Here is a 9,380-nt window from a genome sequence, read left to right on the forward strand (position 1 = left end):
AGAGATTCAAACGACTGCTAACCCTTGGCAGTTTGAACCCACTCAGCGGTACCACAGAAGAAAAGTTTTTGCAATCTGCTTCTGTTAATATTATAGCCAAGAAAATCCTGTGGAGTGGTTTACTCTGTAACACAGAGTTGCCATGAGCTGGAATCAACTCGACGGCAACTAACAATAACAATAAGAACAAAAATCATATCCATAAGATAAAAGCAGACTGCTGTGAAAAAAGAAGTAATTAAATCCTTGAGATTAAATTCATTATTGTGGGAAAAAAAAAAATCTCAGTAGCTAGGCTGAATGGCAGAATAGGTTCGCTCTGTTTCTCTACAGTCTGCCATATTGACTGAAATTTCATCTTCAGGATCCAAACGCTGGCCCCTCAAGCAGATCCAGGCTGTCCCCTTATGACCAAGAATAGATGCAATTGTTACAGTTCTTAGATTTTTTTTCAATAAACATTCAGCATCAGACAGCGATCTCTCCTGTTAGCTGCAGCCTGTGCTCCATGGTTTACTCTATCTCATGGACCAGAGCCATTCAGGACCCAGAGCCTACTCATGGTAATAAGGGTGGGGTCAGTTTCACCCAAACAGCTTGATGGAGAATGGGGGTGAGGTGAATTCCCCGTGGAAAATTAGTTGATGAGAAAATGTGGAACGGATCCTGGAGAACCAATCAACTACACAAATCTAACAAGTCAAAACATAAGAGTATAGAGAATCTGAGGATTAACAAGGCTAATTTTAACACTACATGCTTGTATGTGTAATCATGCATACTTATACTGGGTGGTGGTGGTTGTTAGCTGCCGTCGAGTTGCCCCTGATTCATGGTGACCCCATTCGCAATGGGTTCAAACCATTGTGATCCATTGGTTTCTCACTGGCTAATTTTTGGAAGTAGATCGCCAGGTCTTTCTTCCTAGGCCATCTTTGTCTGGAAGCCCTGCTGAAACCTGTTCAACATCAGAGCAACATGCAGCCTTCCACTGAGAGACTGGTAGTGGCTGCTTATGAAGTGCATTAGCCAGGAATTGAACCTGGGTCTCCTGCATGGAAGGCAGGAATTCTACCACTAAACCACCAGTGCCCTCTACATATACTGGGTAACACATAGTAACTCAGTACATTTCAATATATAGAATTTATATTGACCATAATGTCCTATCACAGGTCAATAAAATTCAACATCCATAGCAAAATGAAAGCAGAATGATATAACCACTGAAATGTAAAGGCATTCTTTTAAAAAATATGTCTTAAGTTAAAGAGAAATTCAAAATGAAAATTACAGATCATTCAAACTATGTGTGTAATGATAATCTGATTATGTGGTAACAATAACTAGGGTCTGATTATTAGAGTACCCAGACTCTCATTTGTGCTTTTGCTAGCTGACCTGTGACTTTAAACATGTTACCTAATTCTTCTCACAGCTTCATTTTCCTCTCGTTTTTATCTTGTTAGTTTGGGAAGAAAAAAACTTGTGTTTTTGAAAATACTATATAAATTTAAAGATATACACACATGGCTATATATAAAGATATATATAGCAATAACACATATACATGTAGATATACATATATATATATAATTAATGTTTCATGGAGTTCCTGGGTGGCACAGTTACGCACTCGACTATTAGCCAAAAGGGTGGTCGTTCAAACCCACCCAGACATGCCTTGGAAGACAGGCCTGGTGATCTGCCTGAGAAATGTCACAGCCTTGAAAATCCTATGAAGCAGTTCTACTCTGCACACCTGGGGTCACTGTGAGGTGGAGTTGACTTAACAGCAACTAACAACAACAATCGATGTTTTCAAAATAACTTAATTTTCGTGATCCTGAAAATGCCAGTTTTCACAACTTCTAAAGTTATATACAGTAAAACTAGGGCTTTATTCTCTGTGTTTATATCTTAAGAGAGCAACATTTTATATCAATCACATATATAAAACATAGCCTGTTTTGTATGTATCTTTGGGTATAGTATGAAGGACAGAGCTCAAATACTAAACCAGTTGTCCTCTTTTATTTTGGGTGCTAAAAATGTAGACTAATCAGCTGCATAAATATATATGCATATGTACAGAAGCCTGTTCACTTGTTTCAAAGCAAAGGAGCTATTTCACCCCAAAATAAATTTCTAGAAGCTATCTTTGATATTCCCAAAACATCGTGGCCTGATTTTTATGGCCCGGTTGCATTCCTCAGACTAGTTAATGTTTGTTTTTCATGAAGTTATATTCAAGACCCTAGTCTTTGAGAACTTCATCTACCTGAGAAACAGAAAAATATAATTTTGTCACTAATTCACAGAACCCAAAATTATATTTGGTTATAAATATCTGAAGTATATCATAAAGAATAATACTGATGACAGCCTCATGAAAGCTCAATGTTTATAAAACCTCAAATCTGCTAAATATGCCAGTAACTACTGATTTTTTTTTTTTTTTGGAACATTCTGAAAATTTGCTTTATGCCTACTATGCCAAAATTGAGAAAACTATAACATGAGTACATAAATCTGGCCAAGTGTATTTTCTTTTTATAAGCAATAATCCTCAGTATGGACCAAAAGGACTTCATGACCAGCAATCATATGCATATAGTAAGTACAAAGAAAATGATTTGATATTTGACAGATAATTTTTGCATTATTAACTTCCTTGATGATGAGGGTAAGGCCATTTCATAGATGGATGAGCACAGTTTCTGAAGGTCAGTGATTGAAGAGGAACAATTCAGTGCATCCCCAAAATCATAAAACCAAACGTTACTGGACACTCTCACGTTGCTTCTTCAAATCACTGCCCAGTCCCACCCTGCTACAATCACAGTTCAGACATTCACAATAAAGAATGTTAATACAGCTTCAACTATAGTGAAGAGTTCCAGGTTTGAGAAAACATCACTATTTTTCCTCCATGGTAGTTTTAAGAAAAAATTGAACATAAGTAAGGGTTAAGCAAAAATTTCCTTTATGACAACTAATAGGAAATGAGGATAATAATTTCATCTTTGGGATACTAAGAATTTAATAGTCTCAATTAAGTCTTCAGTTGAGCTTTGAATATATATATTTGGACAATGAACTATTCTCAAATATTTCAGTTTCCTCTCCAAGTAATGTTTTGGCAAAGTACTCAGAATGCAAGTTTTCACAAGAATTTCTCCAGCGGAGTGGGTTTTTTCCTAAGGATTAAAATGACTATTTTAAACAAACTTTCACAGCCCTCAGAGATTGCTAGTATGTTTTTATTACCATTTAATCTCAAGTACTTCAGCACATTACACACATCATTAAAATAATTAAAAATACATTTCTATGATGTTTATTCAAATCAAAAAGGTCTCATGGTATCACTGCTTAGTGTTTATAAACATAAAACACATTGATAAGCTTTGACTCTATCTTTTGTAATATGGATAGAGTCAATGCAATCCCAATCAAAATCCCAGTGGTGTAGTGATTAAGTGCTACAGCTGCTAACCAAAAGGTCAGCAGTTCAAATCCATCAGGCACTCCTTGGAAACTCTATGGGGCAGTTCTACTCTGTCCTGTAGGGTCGCTACGAGTCGGAATCGACTCGATGGCAACAGGTTTACACACATTAAAAGCATAATAAGGTTCTATTGTAAGCCACTTTATTTCAATAGATTTGGTCACATATGAAATGGAAAATTCTTTGAAAAACACAACTTATCAAAACTGGTACAATAAGAAATAAAAAATCTGATATTCTTTAAATAAATTAAATTCTCAATTTAACAACTTCCCCAAAAGAAAAACCTCAAGGCTCATATCTTTATTCTCTGCCAATGTTAAGGAAGAAATAACACCAATCCTATACAAATCATTGCAGAGGAAGAGAGAATACATTCCAACTTATTTTATGAGGCCAGAATATCCCTAATTTCAAAACTAAACAAAGACATTACAAGAAAAGAAAATTATAGACTCATGTCCCTCATGATTAAAGACATAAAAAAATAAAATATTAACAAAGAGAATCCAGGAAGATATAAAAAGATAACACATCATTAGCAAAAGGGCTTCATACCAGGAATGACAAAAACTCTCAGTAAACTAGGAATAAAAAGAAACTACCCAATCTGATAAAAGGTATTTATTAAAAAAAAAAAAAAAAACTACAATTAACATTGTATTGAATAGTGAAATATTGTGTTTTATTGAAAACTATATTTTTACTAAAACATATAAACCACTGTTGAAAGAAATTTTAAAGGTCTAAATGAAAGAAATTATATGTTTTCTTAACTGATGTCCTGCATATTTGTACTTGACAAGATTTTTAACAAATTTTAAAAAGATTAATTGCTATTGAGTCAATTCCAATTCATGGCAACCCCATGTGTGTTAGAGTAGAACCATCTTCCAAAGTGTTTTCAATGGCTGATTTTTAGGAACTAGATTGCCAGATCTTTCTTCCGAAGTGCCTCTGAGTGGATGTGGAACACCAACTTTTTGGTTAGCAGGCAAACCTGCTAGCCATTTGCACCACCAAGACTTTATGCTCTCTCTCAATTCCATTATGAAAACAATGGAGATACTTGATTTTCAAATAAAAATTTTAATACTGAGTATGATTTTTTTTTTTTAATTATATCACTTTTACCCCCTTCCAACCTAAAGGATTCTGAAGTGACCCACTGATTGAAAATCAAGGACTCAATATGCTTTTAAAATCCTTACTTGGGAGTACATGAGACATATATTCCATTATGTATGGTTAGACTTTCTTTCTTAAGTAAAATTGGAATTTTAGCTTGTTTAACCCCAAAGTCACAAACTTTAGCCTTAGATGACTTTCAGCTGTTTCCAGAAATCAAAGCAGTTCTCTACACTGAGGGACAAGGACACTTCTATATGAGGAATAGTAGGATCAGTCCCATAAATGCGGTGCTTGAGCACTACCTTACCCTAATGCGGCATTATGGGGTTTTGTTCTTCTGTTCCTAATCCTGATGCTATGTTTTAAAGAGATACTACCATCTATTTAGTGGAGCCCTGGTGGCACAGTGGTTAAGAGCTTAGCTGCTAACCAAAAAAGTCGGCAGTTCGAGTCCACCAGTAGCTCCTTGGAAACCCTATGGGCCAGTTCTACTCTGTCCTATAGGGTCGCCCTATGAGTCAGAATCTACCCGACGGCAATAGGTTTTGGTACCTCTGTTGAAAGGATTTGTGCCACCACTTATTGAAATCACTTAAGAAAAAAAAACTGCCTGAAAAGAAATATACATATACCACCATTGTCGAAGACAGTTTTGAAATTGGAATTTTGAAATTGAGCAATGGAAATCATTCTATTTAAGTGATTTGACATGAGGATCATTCATTAGGCTAAGAGATTAAAAAAAAAAAAGTCATATTACTTTATAGCCACAATTCACGTACTTTTAAATATTTTCCAAATAACATAATACCATCAGGGGCCCTATTGCTTACTTCCATTCCATCAATATGTCATTAGGTAGAAAATAAAATAAAAGAGAAGATGCAGCATTATTTACAGGATCTAGTTATGTACAATCTGTTACCCTACATTCATCTTTCTAACAGGAAATTATTCATGCCAGTTGGAAACTTCCTTTTGTAGACTAAAAAGTAATCAGAGTCTCTGTTAACACACCTGTACTAGACTGCAAGATGCAGTTTAAATTCGAACAAATGACAAACAGAAGGCAGTCTTGAGGGACTGAAATCCTTTAACTTCTCAGAAATGTTTACAGTTAACACATTTCACAGTACCATGCTACATGATTTAGAATCAAAATACCAAACTGTTATATTGATCATTTTAGGTTTTTTTTCCTTTTTGTTCATCCTTGTAACATAAATCGTCATCTAATTTTGAGAATAATCTTTATATGCAACAAATACGAGAAAGAACAACAGTTAGAAACACCTGAAAAATTGTGATTAAAATTTGGCTATCCTTACCCTGAGAACTTATTCTGAAATGTTGCATACACATGTACCTCAAGCCATACTGTCTTCACCTCTAAACAAACCTACATGGTAAATACCCATTGACTGAGAGCAGAAATTCACAACTTTATTTGTATTTGTAAATCATCAAGTGCAGTATATAAAGTAACCTGTACCAAGTCTACCAGATTAAGGAGATCATATCAAGTAGACTGAGTTAAAAAACAAGAACCAACTTTTTCATTAGTGATCTTATTAAAAAGTGTTCTAAGATGTAATTTTCACTAAAAGGAATTCTGGTCAGATTTTAGGTATACCTATTTCAAATAGTGCTGAAATATATGAATTACACAAATGCCCCACCTAATTTTAAATGGATATATAATTATTGATGGACTCATAATGTTTCTCAACTCCACAGCTTATAGAATCAGTTTTTGCGCTGAAAGGATTTTAGAAGTGAGAAAGCTAAGGTTCAGTGAGTTGGAATTATTCAGTAGTTGGTTGAGGAAAAACTGGGACAGAAGAATCCAGACTGTCATGTTGTGTGACCAGTGATCACTATGTGTTACGTGGCATACAATTCTGTCATGCTGTATGATCAGTGATCTCTACTATGTTGAAACATGCACCCTTTTGCTGGAGTGAAATCCTTAAAAAGTAAACTAATTGTGAGGGTTTTCTAAATAGCTAAGTCAGGACAAAAAAAAATGTACATCTTGAATACAGATGATGAGAAAATCAAATACTGATTTTCTCAAAATCAAATGTTGATTTTCTCGATCCTACACTGTCTAAGAATCTAAGACACATTTTTATTCAAAATGTTAATATGTCAAAATATTATATATAATATTAATATAACTGAAAGGCTATACATCAAAAACATAAAGCTTAATATTCAGATTTCAGTGGCATCCACAGTCCTAGCCATTTTCCCCCTTTACTTTGATACTGATTGATTTTTGAATATATCATTACTTTTAAGGTGGGAATATTTAATTGTCAAGTATTTGGACACAGGAAGCACATTCATCTTATATACTTCCACAGCAGATCATACTTCTCCATTAGACATATACCAGGGTGTAACTGCCATTTGGGTTGTCTAATCCCCCAACAGACAACAAGTTCTGTGAGGACACAGATTGTAACTCTTTTAGTCACTATTTTTTTATTTTATTTTTTTTATTATTGTACTTCAGATGAAGGTTTACAGAACAAACTAGCTTCTCATTAAAACATTAGTAAACATTGTTTTGTAAGATTGGTTACCATCTTTTAGTCACTATTGCAGCCACAATACTGGTACTACAGCTGGTATGTAGCTAGCGCTCAGTAAATATTTGTTGAATTTTTATCCATTCATTAAACAAATAATTATTAAACATTTCCTCTAGGCACCACCATGGGCAATAAAGATTCTGGCATGAACGTAACTAAGATGCTCATAGGCTAACAGAAGAAATCAATAAAATACAGTGTGACAAGGGCAACAATAAAAAAAAAATGCATTATTTATAAAAGTAACAAGTGCTACCCAGGGACCTGACAAAGAAGAAAGAAGACTTAATTTTCTCTGTTGTTGTTAATTGTCATTGGGTCAATTACAACTCATGTGTTATAGAGTAAAACTGCTCCATAAGGTTTTCTTGGTTGTAATCTTAATGAAAGCAGATTGCCAGGCCTATCTTCTGCAGTACCTCTGGCTGGGTTTGAACTGCCACCCTTTAGGTTAGCAGTCAAGTGCAAACCGTTTGCACCACGTAGGGACCTTAATTCTCTTTAAGAGTCTGTAAGAGAATCTTGAAGAAGGTGACAACAGAGTTGGATTTTAAACGACAAATAGACAAATGGGCTTTGCCAGGCAAGTAAGTGGAGAGAAGTAACACATTCTAAATAAATGGCACAGTATTTACAAAGGCACATTAGACATGATTAAACTGACACAACCATATCCCTAAAACATAAAATAAATTAGTTCTTGGAGCATATGAAACCTCTCACTCCACAAAGAGTGAATTCTCATCCCAAAAATCATATAAAGATTTCCTTGATATTTCCACTTCTTTGACCCTAGTTTAGGCTCCCATAAACCTTTATAACACAATTACTATTACAGTTCCATTCTATTTTAATAAGTACGTCCCACTTACCAGAGTGAGGTACAAAATTAAGTCACATTCCTTTTACTCAAATTAAATGCTGCTGAGATTCTATTCCATCTCTTCAGAATCCTCTCAACAATTGCTCCAAGACCCTGAGGGATAGTCAGTTAGTCCAAAGGGACAATCTTGGTTACCGTCACCTCAGACAGAGAACCCAGGAAAGCATGCTCTCTGTGGAGGGGCCCTGTTGCTGCCTGCTGTACTGAAGGCTGCTTCCATAGGACTGCTGTTGCAGCCTGGCAGTCTGCCCAAGCTGAGGCTCTCCAAGGAGACAAGATTTTCCCTGGGAGACAATGTGCAGTGGCTTGGGCACACACTGAGCCCAATATTGGGTGAGCCAGCATCTGGGTACGATTCCTGTCCTTTTAAAGAAAGGGTTTCCTGTTTCCACGCCTAGTCCAGGATGAAGGTATAAACATGCTTAGGTCATATAACTGTATGTCATCTTCTATATGAGTTCTCAGTATCAAAGTTAATTAAACAAATCTTTCTATTTACACACACATATATACACACAAAGGTGCCCTGATGTCACCAAAAAGTTAGCGGTTTGAACACACCCAGTGGCTCGTCTGGGGAAAGACCTGGAGATATGTTTCCATAATGATTACAGCCAAGAAAACCCGATAGGGCAGTTTTTCTCTGTCACATGGGGTCTCTGTGAGTTGGAATCAACTGGATGGCGTCTAACAACAACACATATACTCACAGCCATTTTTTAACCCAAACAAGCCCAGATCTAGAGAGGTTTCCAGTTTCAGTCATGTGCTATGCCATGAGCTACCTTTTTGCACATTTCCCAAGAGTGCTGGGAGTCTTGCCTCTTCCAAGCACTCTATGAATCACCATTTCCTATCCTTCAGTGAGTGATATTTCTATCCATGAAAAACCTGATTCCAATCTGCGCTATGGAATGCTTCCCAATTAAACTTCCTAAAGCATAACTTTTATTGTGTTAGTTAAAATTTTTTATTGATTCTCTAGTGCATACCAAATTGTGGCCATACTCCAAGGGTCTCCATGTTGCAGTTTCAAGCTGTTTTCTACTCATGTTCTAGCACACCACTTCATATAATCAGACTCATATATTACGACAGCTGCAAGGAATTAAATATCATCTAGTTCTAATCCAACCATTTTATTTTACTGGTGAAGAAATAGACATGGAATTTCAAAATTCTATTAGAGTAAGGATTTTGCATGTTCACTACTATATAATCAGTGCTAAGAAGAGTGCCTGGCTTATAGAAGGTG

General features: G+C 35.6%; 1 non-coding gene across 1 annotated transcript; it reads right to left on the minus strand.

Annotated features, from left to right (window-relative positions):
• Positions 1-1,021: 1,021 nt before the first annotated feature.
• TRNAG-UCC (transfer RNA glycine (anticodon UCC)) lies at positions 1,022-1,092 on the minus strand. The gene has a single exon. It is a non-coding gene; the product is annotated as a tRNA-Gly (tRNA).
• Positions 1,093-9,380: the final 8,288 nt, after the last annotated feature.

This window comes from Trichechus manatus, unplaced genomic scaffold (assembly GCF_000243295.1).
Source record: "Trichechus manatus latirostris isolate Lorelei unplaced genomic scaffold, TriManLat1.0 scaffold00037, whole genome shotgun sequence".
Classification (NCBI taxonomy): domain Eukaryota; kingdom Metazoa; phylum Chordata; class Mammalia; order Sirenia; family Trichechidae; genus Trichechus; species Trichechus manatus.